Raw genomic sequence first — 14,603 nt, forward strand, 5'->3', positions numbered from 1 at the left:
AGAACTGGTATAGATTGCATTTCACTTGGGAAATGACCCACTAGCCCATTCTCAGATCACATAGTTGGGTAGGGAAGTGTCTACTCACATGGATCTACTCAAACCCCAGAGATATGCACAAAATCAGTCACATGTATGATAACACAGCTGGACTTCTGACCCCAAAACCAAATGAGAAGTTTGGAGGGCAGCCAGCCTCATAAGTTGGACCATAAAGAAGGCTGCATGCCAAAGAATTGATGCTTTTGAATAATGGTGCTACAGAAGACTCTTGAGAGTCCCCTGGATAGCAAGGAGATCACACCAGTCAATCCTAAAGGAAATCAACTCTGAATATTCATTGGAAAGACTGATGCTGAAGCTGAAGCTCCAATACTTTGGCCACCTGATGTGAAGAGCTGAATCACTGGAAGAGACCCTGATGCTGGGAAAGATTGAGGGCAGGAGGAGGAGGAGTGACAAAGGATGAGATGGTTGAGTAGCATCACCAACTCAATAGACACGGATCTGAGTAAACTCCGGGAAACAGTGAAGGACAGGAAACCCTGGCATGCTGCAGTCCACGGGGTCTCAAAGGGTCGGACATGACTTAGCTACTGAACAACAACATAAGAGGGAAAAATCGGTATTCCATCAACAGAATCTGAACCCCAGATTGATACTCAACATTCTGTATAAGCAGACGTGCTGAGTGACAAGACAGAGAAGTTTGCTCAACTCAGAGATGCTGGTCAGTCCTCTCTGCACATGCTCACGTGGGATGAGACAATTTCGGCCAACAGTGGAAAGTGGGTAGTTCGCAGACTCAAACCCAGGCCCATTTGGCCAAGGTAGTCATTTGCCATTTTCTGTTTCCAAGCATCTCTGAAAGCTTACCGTTATTTCCTACAAGAAACTCTCATAGTATTCCAGCCAGTGGTCCTGGTCTCCACCTAGTCACTTAGTCCCTTTATCTAGCCCCATCCCCACAAGTGGGGCAAGATGTGGTTATCTACCCCTTTATTTCCATTGTCCCTCCTCCTCAACTTCCCCCCTGATGTGAACAAGGTCTTCAGAGTGTGATAATGTATCAAATTTATCCTGTCATAGTTGGTCAATATTAGCCACAGGATTTCATGGTCTTTAGGTATCCTGCTCATAAAAAAAATAATAAAAATGTGAGAAATCAGGGCAAATGAGTGTTATTAGGACAGATTAAAAAGAGTAGGTGACTAAGAAGTCTAGAGCTCTTGTTAAATAAGAATGGAGGGAAGCCAAGATAAAGGGGACTTCTTGGTGTCTATGAAAGTAAAAACTTAGCCTGATTGAAAAATAATACACATAAAACAGAAATGTTGGTAGCAGCCTCTGGACTCTGATGCCCTTCCTGACCAGCTGTGAGGAACATTAAAGTCCTTTCTATAATGAGCTGAGTTTATTTGCCTTTCTGGTCACTGGGTTAAAGTACCAGAGTTAGCTACAGCATAAAGTGACACGCTCAGCTTCTGATTCAGACCACCCAGATCTGAACCCAAGATCCTCCACTTCACAGCTAGAATGCCTTAGGTACATTACTTAACTTCTCTGTGCCTCCATTTCCTTGTTGGGAATAATAGCATCTGCCTCCCAGTGTTGGCACGAGAAAGAAATTAACTAACATCTATACAGTAACTAATTCAAACTAAACCTGGCTCATAATAAAACTGAATACACTTAGCTGTTCTACAAGCAGCAACCTAGTCTCCCTTCCTTCAGGAAACTAAGCTCCTTGAGTGCATGAACTTGGTTGATTGGGTAATACTTCAGGACAGTGTTAGGTCTCTCTATGGACTCACAGAAGCAAAGCTGAGGTACCACAGGGATGTGGCTTGCATCCACGGAGCTTTGATTTCCTTACAAATTGCTACTTGCTTTTGTGCACTTGATTTTCTGATTGGCAGGGATTTTTCTTCTGTTTGACAGTGCTGGAGTAAGCTCATTCGTTGGTTTACTCTGAAAAGGGGGAAAGGTCGGCAGGAAACTTTTCTTGCCCTTAGGCTGAAAACACTTGGCACAGTAAATTACAAGAGGTGAGCTAAGCTGGTCACAGGAGGGCATAAATGGACATCAGACTTTGCTAACAACTAGGAAGCAGCATCACAAAGCAGTAGCAGGTATTACCAAAACTCCAGAGGCAAAGGCTATAGAACCCAGAAGGGTTGTTATCCAGGCATAGAGATGAGGGTGGAGACTACTCAATGGGCTGGCACAAGCCAACTTTGCCGGAAGGCTTGTCTGCAGCTCTTGTAGCTCGAGGTGTCTTGTCAAGGTCATCTTTGCATTCTGGTACTTCCAGTCTCCCTCCTTCACCAACTTATACACTCAGGTCACTCTGGTCCCTTGCCTGTACTCCACTCTCAGTCACCTCTAGAATTCCTTTTCTTTATCAATTCACACTCATTCCTCAAGCTTAACTAAATTTCAGTTTTCTCCAGAAAGTTTGTTGCTCACTTCCAAATCCTTTGGACTGATGGCTCTCTTTATCTGATACAATCAGGTGGAATTAAACACTGTTTTATGGCACTCCTTACACTCAAGCCTTGTAAGACAGCAAACATCATTGGTTTTACCTGGGTAGCATCTTTTATTCTTCCCTCTGGGAGCAATACCTATCTGATTTTTTTCTTTGGGAGAAAAGCCCTTCCAAACTCTTGGTCCACGTGGCTGTTGGAGGAGGTCATCAAAGGACATGACCACCAGGTGACCACCGAGCTGGACCAGGGCAATCAGAGGCTCTTCAGGCCCTTGCCCTGTCCTTGAAGTGTACATCCTGCCCTCTAGTCTTACAGTGAGAGCTCTTCAAGGATGCAGCCTTGAGAGAGTAATGCGCGGTAGAAGGCCAACTAGACTGAATGTGATTGAACCCAAATAAAGCCTCTATATAAACTACTAAGATTCTAGGGTGTGTACCAAGATCTACTTATCCATGGGCACTAAGTCAAGCCTTGTATGTAAGTTCCCTCACATGCTACCAGGCGCTGCAGAGTATGGAGACCCTCCAAATGCTCCTGCCCCCAATCCTGGGGAGAACCCTGTAGCCTGTAGGGAGGGAGTCAGGGAGATTCCCGCTAATGCCTGTTGCACGAGTCCGGTTGGGGTGACCCATCCACATGGACTGCAGTCGCTGTTCAGCCCAACACTGACACCATCTGGAGGGAAATGGGAATGGACTGCAGTTGCCAGAGGGCTGAACTCAGCATTTGGTGATCACTTCCAGGGGGTGCAGTGGTAAAGAATCTGCCTGCCAATGCAGGAAACTCAGGAGACACAGGTTCGATTCCTGGGTCAGGAAGCTCCCCTGGAGATGGAAATGGTAACCCATTCCAGTATTCTTGCCTGGAGAATTCCATGGACAGAGGAGCCTGGTGGGCTACAGTCCAAGGGGTCACAAAGAATTGGACACAACTGGACCACTGAGTGCACACCCATACACTTGAGCTCTGGTCATTAGCCCTTTGCACCGACAGTTGGGCTGTTCTAAGGGGACTGACCCCACAGCTTAGAAAATAGGAAGCTGAGGGGTGGATGATCATGAATAAGACCTTGCGGAGTCAGGATATGTGCAAAGTCATTTGAGTCTGCCTGTAAGAGCTTGAGTCAGTCCTCACCGTCCTCCACATCCTGGCTCAGAGTGTGCCAACACCCCAGGGCAACCAGGAAGTTGATGTTGTGGCCTAGGTGCAAGCCCTAGCAGCTGATCCTTCAGTAGATACAACAGATGGGTGCACAGAAAAAGTGGCCACGGTAGTGCCTGTGTGGGATGGTCCATTGCCAAGGATAATTGCATGTCCCTGAAATACAGTGACTTGGTTAATGCTATAACAGCATGACCTTCATGTTCCAAATATTTCCAAGGCAGCTTCAAAAGTCTAGGGTCATCCACTGGAGTTCCCAACTGGCAAGGGACTGGAAGACTGATTGATTATACTGGCCCCCTCCCTCTGAGTGAAGGCTCTAAATATGCCTTGTTTTGTGTGGATACTGTGTCTTGCCTAACCCAAACTTTTTTCTGTCACTATGCAAACCAGGCAGCCACCACTAGGGGATTAGAGAAACTGACTACCCTTGTCAAAAAAAAAGTGATCAATGGTCACTTTTCAAAGGTCATGATATGCAAGACTGGGGAAAAGAACATGACATCGAATGGAGGTCCTACCTCCCCTATAAGCCACAGGCAGCAGTGTGGGTAAAGAAAGAAGAAGGAAATATTAAAGCAGCAGATTAAATCACTCACAGGTAAAACCTCCTTGGTCAGGTAGACTAAAATACTGTCCCAGCCTTTAATCTATTTGAATGACAACCAGTAGGGTCTGTTGCCTCATCTGCCAGTAAGGGGACCCCTGCCCCAACACTCAATGCCCTAAGGGTAGGCAGTCTCTGGAGGCAGACATTGCCCTGACTCCCCCATCTGGATCAATGTGCTGAGAACACCAAGCCCTGCTGCACTTGGGAAGGGTGTTATCTCCTGGAATCTGTGATGGGACGTCCCACTGGGATGGGTGGATTCCTTCACACCCCTGGGTGAGGGGGAACTACTCAGTCTCCACCAGGATCCTGTTGTCTTGCTGCAGGCCAGACGAGCTGAAATGCACTCTACCTGGAATGGAACATGCACCATGAAAGAGGAGAGAAGGTGGGTTCCTGGTCTGGCATTTCCCACCCAACCCCATCCATCTCCTCACACCTGACAGTGCCATCTCCCACACAAGCACAACTAGGTCAAGTTCTAAATGCTGCAGCCGTATTAACATCCAAGGGTCAGGCCACAGTTGTAGTTCTTACAGAAGGGGAAGACCTCCCCATATAAGTTCCTACTACGTTTCTATCTTATTGGCCTTGGTCTCCTGCTGCTCCTGTGGTTTCCAGTCATGGGATGGGCACCTGATGGAGATACCCTTCTACAATGGGCCCACCTGATGTCCCACAAACCCATCAATCCACCTGCTGGGTATGCGGGCAGCTGCCCCTCTCAGCTCATCAGGACTGGCACAATGGGTATCATCACTCCAGGGAGGGGACTGGAAGGGCCTAAAGCAGTACCTTAAGAAATGACAAGCCAGGACTAATACTCTTAATTCATCTGATATCACCAACACTGATCCAGAACACTGGCCCCCACGATCAATAACACTGAACAGGGTACACTTTTTCTGTCAATCAAACTACATAGGCAGGCCATCAAACTGCTGACAGGAAGGCTCCTAAAAATACCACTGGTGTCATGGGTGGTTGCACTCAGACTTGGGGTGTGTTCATTTGGGTCCATGCCAGGTGGTGGACATTTGAGCACCCGGGCAACTCAATGTTGGGAACAGAAAAATCACCCTGAAAAGAAAGGACCCAGACTTCTCTGGTGGTTTAGGAGTAAGAATCCACCTGCCAATGCAGGGGACATGGGTTCAATCTCTGGTCCAGGAAGATTCCATATGCTTCAGGGCAACTAAGCCCATGTGCCACAACTACTGAGCCTGCACACCCTAGAGCCTGTGGCTCTGCGATAAGAAAAGCCACTTCAATGAGAAGCCCACACATCACAACCCCTACTCCCTTCAACTAGAGAATGTCCCAACTAGAGAAAGTCCACGTACAGCAATGAAAACCCAGAGCAGACAAAAATAAAATAGAAAAAAAAAAGAAAACCAATTATACCATGGATGTGGGATGGCTATCACTGAACTGTGTGGTCATTCTGTCACATTAAGGGCTAGGGACTGATTTGGCACTAACTGGTCACACCCAATATCTGCTAGATGACCTGGAATGTGACCCAATGGCTGTGTGGCTCAGATCTTTGGCCATGGCTTCCACCTGTGGTTGGGCCACTGTGATCCTGGGTTTTCCTGAGCCCAGGGGAGAATCCACCCAGAGTAACAAAAGCTGCCCAACTCCCTGTGGTCAAGGCCAGATGGGCACGTCCTGTTTTCCACTGGTATGACCATCTGGCCTCCATCCTTATCCCCTCCATTGGCCTCGAGGACATCATAGCACACAGAGAAGCTCTTACTAAGTTCACCCAGAAACTTCTATGACAGCCAGCAAAGGCTGTCCTTACTAGACACTGAAGTGTGTCCAGTGAGAAAATCTGTCCTACAAAATAGGATAGCCTTGCATGCTGTTACTACAAGGAGGCACCTGTGCCATGACCCAAACAAGATGTTGTGTATTCACACTGGACGAGTCAGCTAATGCAGCATCTTTAACAAACCTCATGAGGACACAAGTGCTTGCCCTGAGTGACCTGACCCCTAGCCTAGGGGGTTTAATAAACCAATGGTTCAGATCATGGGCTTCTTGATGGGAAAAACTGTTACTTATGTTGAGAATCATTATCTCGATGTGTGTCTTCTCTTTCAAGTGCCTCTACAGCTTCTGTGGCTTCTGCCTCTAGTGCAACCAGATAACCACCCAACAAGCCACCTCCTGCTGGTGACACCCCTTGCTGACCCCTCAGGGCCCACTGTGGAAGTGGGGGCTGGGTGGAATGTCAGAGGAGGTCACCAAGAGAACATGACTGTCAGTTCACCCATGAGCTGGACCCCAGTACTCAGAGGCTCCTCACTCCCTTCCTTTGTCCTTGGAATGTATGTTCTGCCCACTGCCTCAAAGTGGGGGCTGTTTCAAGGACACAGCCTTGAGAGAGCAGTGTGTTGTTGAGACCATCTGGACAGTATTCATGACTGAACCCTGTTAAAGCCTCTACATGAACTATTAAGATTTGGGAGCTGGGTGCAGAGATCTAGTCATCTTGTGGCCCCAAAGCCGAGCCTTACATGTCAGTTCCCTTGCTTGTTACACCCACCACCTACCCATCTGGAGTGGCTGCCTCTTTTTGGTCTCTCTTTGTCCTCCATGTACAGGGACATGTTTACCGACCCAGAAGTGGCTCAGAAAGCTCAGCTCCAGAAATGGACATGTGGCCCAGGTCTAACCAATCAGGTAGGTATTCCATCCCCCTGGTCACAATGATTGGTTGAGGAATGGCACATGACCCAAATCAACCAACCTCATCAATGTCAGCCCCAGGAGTTTTGCTGGAACTATTGGGAAAAAAATAAAAGAGCAGGTACTCTCTTCCAAAAGACCAACAGCGACCATAGGATGGAGAGAACCTTCATGAAAATAAAGCCAAGTCAGAAGAAAGCAGAGCTGAATAAAGGGAGGAATCAGATACCTGAGGGCATAATCTGGATAGAGCTATGCCTGAACTTAAACTTTCCCTGGACATTTCAGTTATGTGAAACAAATTCCCTTCACTCAACAAATATTTATTGAAGGCCTACTGCTCCAAACACTAAAACACATTAGTTAACATTTTTTTTAACTTAGTATGATATAAACTAGTTCTTCACTTGCAACTGAAATAGCTTTGGTCAAAAAAAAGACTTCATGTTGCTTAAATCCTGCATTGCCATTTAGCATCCTTCATGCGGATGCCTCTTTTTCCTAAGTAGATCATGAATTCATTAATAGAGATCCTATATTACATCTGTCTGTATCCCAACTATGATATGTATATAATTGTAAGTAACTGATAAATCATTTGTTAAGTCAATAAATAAAAGCTACATTTACTGGGCATCCAAATCAAATAGCCCAGTTCAGAAGAAATGTCCAAGGAGACTGGCCAGTGAGTTCTGATTAGACCCTGGATTTCAGGAAGTATCTGTGCTCCATGAGCACAAACATAGCATGATAATAAAATCAACACTGATCCGCAAAAAAGGAACATATCACAGTCAGAACATATTCATGTGCCTACCTCTGCTCTCAGCCCAAATTCCTACAAATGACCCAAGAAAAAATACTGTTAAATAATAAATACATAACATTGATGAAAATCAAGAAAAAGTACAGCAAAGGACCATAAATTCTGAACAGAAGAAAAAAAGAGCTAAAAACATGCATAGAAAGGAACTGGCCGTGAAGATGGAGTGGTTTCAGGGATGATCCAAATTCAAAACAGGAAGCAGTGAGTAGTGAATGGTGAATGGAGCAATCAAAGAACCCAGTTCAAAGCAGCTGAGTGGTCAGTCCATTCACTGAGACTCTTACGCTCCTGGGGAGTAGGTAGCAACCACCGTTTCCTACAAAACAAAGCCGTGACTGAACCCAAAGGAGGAAGACACGTGACACTGCCGAAAGTGTCCTGCAGCTCTCGGGAGAGATGAGAGACATTCAAACCAGAACAGAACTGCTAGTTTACTCTACCTGGCACCACACCAAGCCCCTTCTAACACTGAAAACAAGTTGATACATTAAAGTCATCAACAGGTGAACACTGAATGTCAATCTCAAACATGAGATGCTGGCGGCGGGGGGGACAAGAATTCCCAAATATAATGTAAAATCTAATCTAACAGTCCTTTCGCTAACCTCCTATTTGATCTCTCAACAGCCTTTTATAAAAACGACCCCTTTCTCCTTCTTGCAACACCTATTTTCCTTGGCTGCCGTGACACCACACTCAAGTGGTTTTCCTTCTATTTCTCTGGTGAGTTCTACTCAGTCTGCTATGCAAGATTCTTCTATTAGTTAGCTGGGGCTGCTGGACCAAAATACCACAAACTGAGGGACACAAAAGAAATCTATCATTCATGGTTCCACAGGCCAGAAGTCTGAAATCACGGTGTCAGCAGAGTCACGCTCCCTCTGAAGGCTCCAAGGAAGGATCTTCTCCAGGCCTCTCTCCTAGCTTCTGCTAGTCCTTTGACTGTGGTAGCAAAACTCTGGTCTTCACATGGACTTCTCCCAGTGTGGGTGTCTATTTTCAAATGTCCCCTTTTTATAAGGACAAAAGTCTTAATGGATTAGGGCCCCCCAGTCCAGTATCATGTCATATTAACTAACTACATCTTCAATGACCCTATTTCCAAATAAGGTCACATTCTGAAGTACTGCAGGTCTCTACTTCAATTTGGGGGGGGGGGGCTCTACTTCTCTACTTGAATTTGGGGGGGACATAATTCAACCCATGACAATTCTCCTTCACTGTCTGCTAAATGATGGGGTGCTCTAGGGCATGAACCAAGCTTCACTTTCCTTCGATATCTATGTGTGCGCATGTATATGTGTGCTCAGTCATATCCAACTCCACCTATACTCTTTCCTTATATGTTCTCTTCAAGTCTGATGGCTTTTAATACATGAGGATGACCTCCAGGTTTATATCTTCACCAAGGCCTCCCCACTGAGGTACACCCATCTGTCTACTTGACACATATCTAACAAAGATCTCAAAATATCACATCCAAATAAGAATTAATGATTTTCCCATCACTATGCATGCATGCTAAGTCACTTCAGTTCTGTCCAACTCTTTGTGACTCCATGGACTATAGCCCACCAGGCTCCTCGGTCCACGGGATTCTCCAGGCAAGAATACTAGAGTGAGTTGCCATGCCCTCCTCCAGATCGTTCTGACCCAGGGATTGAACCCGAGTCTCTTAGGTCTCCTGCACTGGCAGGGAAGCTCTTTATCACTACTGCCACCTGGGAAGCCCCCTTCCCACCACCACTTCAACCCAACAAAACAGGCCCCTACCAGTTCTTCCCATATCAAAAACTGTAGTGCCATCAACCCAAATACCCTCAAACAAAAAATCTAGGAGCCATCCTCAATTCCTCTCTTTCTGTTATGCTCCATAACCAAGCTATTCCAAACCTGACAGTTCTACATTCAAAACATATGGAACACATCCATTTCTCTTCACCTTTGCTGTCACTCCCAAATCCGAGTCACCATCACCTTTTGCAAGAACTAAATCCAGAGGCCCATCTGGCCACTCTTCCTTCATTCTTGCCTCACTCCAACTCACTCTCAACATCATCCAGGGTAAAGTGTACATCAGATCTTGTCACTTGCTAGTTTAAAATCCTTAAATGTCCATTTCTAGAATCAATTACCAGGACCTGCAAGACTCCCGCAACATAGTCTGGCCCCTGCCTGACACTGCATCTCACTCCAGTACCATTCCTCCCCTTGCTCGGTATGAACCAGCCACACTGGTCTCCTTCCAGCTTTTTTGTTTTTGTTTTAATATATTATTTTTTTAATCTTCTGGCCGTGCTGCTCAGCATATGAGATCTCAGTTCCTCAACCAGAGATTGAACTCATGCTCCCTGCACTGGCAGAGCAGTCTTAACCACTAGACTGCCAGAAGTCCCTCCTTTCAGTTTTGTGAACACTCCACACTTTCCTACCTCCAGGTCTTTACATTCTCTTGCCTTTTCTCCTTCCAGAAATGCTCTTCCATGAGCTGCACATCTATGGTTCCATCTCATCCTTCAGACTCCAGCTCACAAATGTCAAACCTTGGAGAAACCTTTCATTGATCAGCTTTTCTAAAGTAACCTCTGCCTAGTTACAGTCTATTCCATCATCTTATTTATTTTCTTCGTAGCATTTATAACAATCTGATGTTACTCTGTTTACTTATGTTTCCTTGTATTTTATTTTTCTCCTTCTCCAATCTCTATCTAGAATGTAAGCTTCTTAAGGGCAAGACTCCTTTATGTCTTTCACCACTGTGTCTTTGGTATTCAACACTTTATCTGGAATGTAATTAGCTTCAATATCAGACCAGTCAATCCTAAGGGAAATCAACCCTGAGTGTTCATTGGAAGGACTGATGCTGAGGCTGAAGCTCCAATACTTTGGCCATCTGATGTGAAGAGCCGATTCACTGGAAAAGACCCTGATGCTGGGAAAGATTGAGGGCAGGAGAAGGGGGCAACAGAGGATGAGATGGTTGGATGGCATCACTGACTCAGTGGACATGAGTTTGAGCAAACTCCGGGAAGACAGTGAAGGACAAGGAAGCCTGGCATGCTGTGGTCCATGGGGTCACAAAGAGTCAGACACAACTGAGCAACTGAAGAATATGTGTTTAAAGGATGGGTGCATGAATAGAAAAATTAATAGACCCTAGAAATCATCTTACTCAATTCCCTGTGTGCTGAGTACTCTCTCGGCATACTGTTTCCACAGCAGATCTGGCTCAGGAGTCTATATGGGAGCAGATTTTCTCCCAAAGACACAGAGATGCCCTCACCTTCCTACAGAATGGGCACTTTTCACTACCTTCAGCATAAAGTTCAAATGCTCTCCACACCTGTGTGCACAACTTCATCTTCCATCACTTCCTTCCTCCGTGCTAAGGTCATGGCACACTCAACTTGACACCATTACACAGAAATACCACTCATGCTCATGACGTTGCCTCTCTTTGGAATGCTAAATATCGTCAGCTTCCCTCTATGAAGTTTTTCTTGGAAGTCAGAGAGGCTATACTCTGTACTGTCACAGGCCTTCATGCATCCCTCCACCACATTTATTCTTGTTGTTTAGTCGCTAAGTCACGTTCGACTCTGCCACCCCACAGACTGTAGCCTGCCAGGTTCCTCTGTCCATGGGATTTCCCAGGCAAGAATATATGACAATTCTATGACTAATTTTCCCCATTTTGGTGTTAATACTTTGAATAAAAAGGTTATGTCTTAGGTCTCTGCTTATCCCACCAGTGCCTAGCATGGCACCTCATAGAAATGGAGAGAAAAACTGTTGACTATTACATATACATATCAAGAAATAATTGAGAATTTTTTATTACTATACTACTCAATGTGGTGAAAAGAACTAGAACATTTAAATGGTTATTATTCTGTCAACTATCTGACCATCATTAGTGAACCAGCAGGAGAGGCACTTTTTAATCTGTGAAATGGAAATTTATTTCAATTAGTTATAATTTGGTTAAGAAATCATATTTGAAAATATTTATACTATGTCTGAAATAGATACACCAATACAAACATACCCAACTTTTTCACTTTTCACTTTCAGCTTGGATTTTTTTAACTGAGCATAAGCACTGATAGAATTTCTTGGAACTATAATGTATTAATATATTTAGTGTTCACTTTTATGGTAACCCTACATTAAAATCTCACTGGCCAAAAGCAAGTTATAGCTGCTCTAGTTGCTGGCTAAAAGCTGGCAGATCAGCACCATGGACAGAGGGAAATGGTGCAAAAGGTCACTCTAGGGCTACCTGTAAAGTAACAGCTGTGATAGCAGATGTACTACCAAGGAGAGACTGCTGTGAATGTTCCTCTGGGGATCATGGGAAGAGCGTGACATTAGTGTTTGGGTCTTAAGAAAACAACCACTCTGCCAAGATGGTTCTGAGTAGCATGATCTGCTTCATTTATTGACCCATATTGATTCACCACTTTTCCAACAATTTGCTCTTCTGTTCCCAAGGTGCCAACATTTTCAGTGCTTAAGTAAATGTAAATACCTAACTAGAAAATATGAAGAACATTTGTTCGTTTTACCTGTCCAGCATCTATAACCCTTTTTTCCTTTGCAAACCACCTTTCAAACAAATAGACATCTTTAAAAGATGACACTATGGAATTTTTGATATTGTTGGGAAGTGTTTACGATGATACTGAAGTTATGTTTAAGCTGGAAGTCCCAGTCTTTTAGCAGTACATCCTGACAGTTACAGATGAAATAACATGATATCTGGGACCTGCTTCAACATAATCCAGGATTAAGGGACTGGACTGAGGTATAGGGAAGACAAGACTGGCCATGAATTGCTAACTGTTAAAGGCAAAGCATGAGAACACAAGAGTTAATTCTCTCTACTCTTTTATATGGGCTTTCCTGGTGGCTCAGACGGTAAAGAATCTGCCTGTAATGCAAGAGACCTGGGTTTGATATCTGGGTCAGGAAGTTCCCCTGGAGAAGGAAATAGCAATCTACTCCAGTATTCTTGCCTGGAGAATTCCATGGACAGAGGAGCCTGGTGAGCTACAGTCCATGGGATCACAAAGACTCGAACATGACTGAGCGACTAACATACATACACACTTTTATATGTTTGAGGTTTTCCATTAAACACACACATATAGGTGTGTATGCATGTGTCACTGAAAGACCACACAAAAAAAATAAAAAGTGATTCCTGAAGAATGTATAACCCTGCTAACAGATAATGCAGGACAAGCCTTAATACCCTCTGCTCCAAGAGTACCTTTAAGGAAGCTGAGCTATAACTGTCCACTGCAGACCTGAAACTTTGAGCTATAACTCTCCACTGCTCCCTTATGTACCTGAGCTGCTTGTGACACTTGCTTCTCCTAAAAACACCAGATGGCTCAAGGAGCTTATAAAAGACCTTATTTCTTAGCTGACTCAGAATTGTGGGTGGCCACTTAAGTCTGAAGTAACCTTGGGCAGTTGTATCACCTCACCGAGGAGTCAACGACCTTAACTCTAACAGAGGTAATCTTACCTGCCTTATAGGATTTCCTTGAGGACTAAACTTTGCCTACTCAGCTTTTACTCCTCCTTTGTTTTTCATCTCTAGCTTCACCTCTTCAAGAAACTTTCCCAGACCTCCTGACTAGACCATTTTCCTCTAATACACACAGACTCTCAGCACCATGTTCCTCTCGTTGGCAGTACCTGCTGCAGTTACAATTATCCATTATGTAACGCCTGCCTCTCTCAACAGCAGCAGGGGATGTTGTTTTTTCTCACCACCTATCACCATGCCTGGGAAAAGAAAAAAAAAACAAGAGGCTCAATAAAAATTATTTTAAAGAGACAAAAGAAATGAAGTAAAGGAAAGTAAGCTTTGTAGACAGCTGTGTAAAGACAACTTCTGGTATATATTAGATGCCCAGTAGACTCTCACCTAATGTCTCTTGGCTGTTAGAATTTGCAGGTCAAGCTTTAACTAAGACTTTCTCTGAGAAAGAAAAGCCACTAAGTTCTATTTTCTAAAAGACTATTACCGAAGTCCCCACCCCCAGAACAGAGATTTTTTTTTTTTTGCTTTGCACGCTAAGGTATGTCATATGCCTAAAACTGCCTGGCACCTAATCAGTAAAGGGATGGAGAGAGGGATCGATGGGTGGGCACTGTTCGGGGTTTCACATAAGTTGGGTGACTGGACAACTCCTCCCCGCACCACCAGGAGGAAGCTGGAGCCCGGTGGAGGGACTTTGAGGCAGAGACGACATCCCCTCCGAAAATTTATGCACCCCTCACCCCCTGCTGATTTTCCGGGTGCCCGAGACAGTAAGAATCTCCCAGGCGAAGCGCAGACCCTCCCGCTGCCCTTCAGGCAACTGATGGGAACATTTACAGATGTGGATAGTCAGTCACAGATGCTCCCGCAAAGAATGGGCCAGTACGGCGCCATGTCCCTCCGCGAGGGGCCGCAGTCCCGCCGTCCGATCGCCTCCCGCAGGAGTCCCGCCAGCACGCGACGGGACCCAGCGCATCACGGAACCCTCCGCCAGGCAAACGAGTTCTCACACCGCGCGACAGATAGAACTTTGCACCGCCTCCTCCACCTCACAGTAGCGCTCCTCCACCTCACAGTAGCGCTCCTCCACCTCACAGTCTCCCCACCTCCCAGCTTCCCCGGCTGAGGGAGGACGCCCTCTCCCCTTTCTCGTGCTGTTCTACAGTCTCCAGCAAAGTGCCTGTGCTGTGTCCCTCCGCCACGCGGACGCCGCGCGTAAGCGCCGCCGCGCCCCTTCTCATTCCTAAAGTGTCTCAGCAG

At 45.4% G+C, this 14,603-nt stretch overlaps 1 long non-coding RNA gene across 1 annotated transcript in view; it reads right to left on the reverse strand.

Moving 5' to 3' along the window:
* The window catches only part of LOC145531584 (uncharacterized), a 61,152-nt gene extending 46,854 nt beyond the window's left edge, over positions 1-14,298 (reverse strand). Inside the window, exons 1-2 of the long non-coding RNA XR_014072561.1 lie at positions 14,181-14,298; positions 13,496-13,585 (exon numbers count right to left, since the gene is read on the reverse strand). This is a non-coding gene — a long non-coding RNA (uncharacterized LOC145531584). The remainder of the gene's footprint in view (positions 1-13,495; positions 13,586-14,180) is intronic.
* Positions 14,299-14,603: the final 305 nt, after the last annotated feature.

This window comes from Giraffa tippelskirchi, chromosome 13, assembly GCF_054371585.1.
Source record: "Giraffa tippelskirchi isolate mGirTip1 chromosome 13, T2T-mGirTip1v1.2.pri, whole genome shotgun sequence".
NCBI lineage: Eukaryota > Metazoa > Chordata > Mammalia > Artiodactyla > Giraffidae > Giraffa > Giraffa tippelskirchi.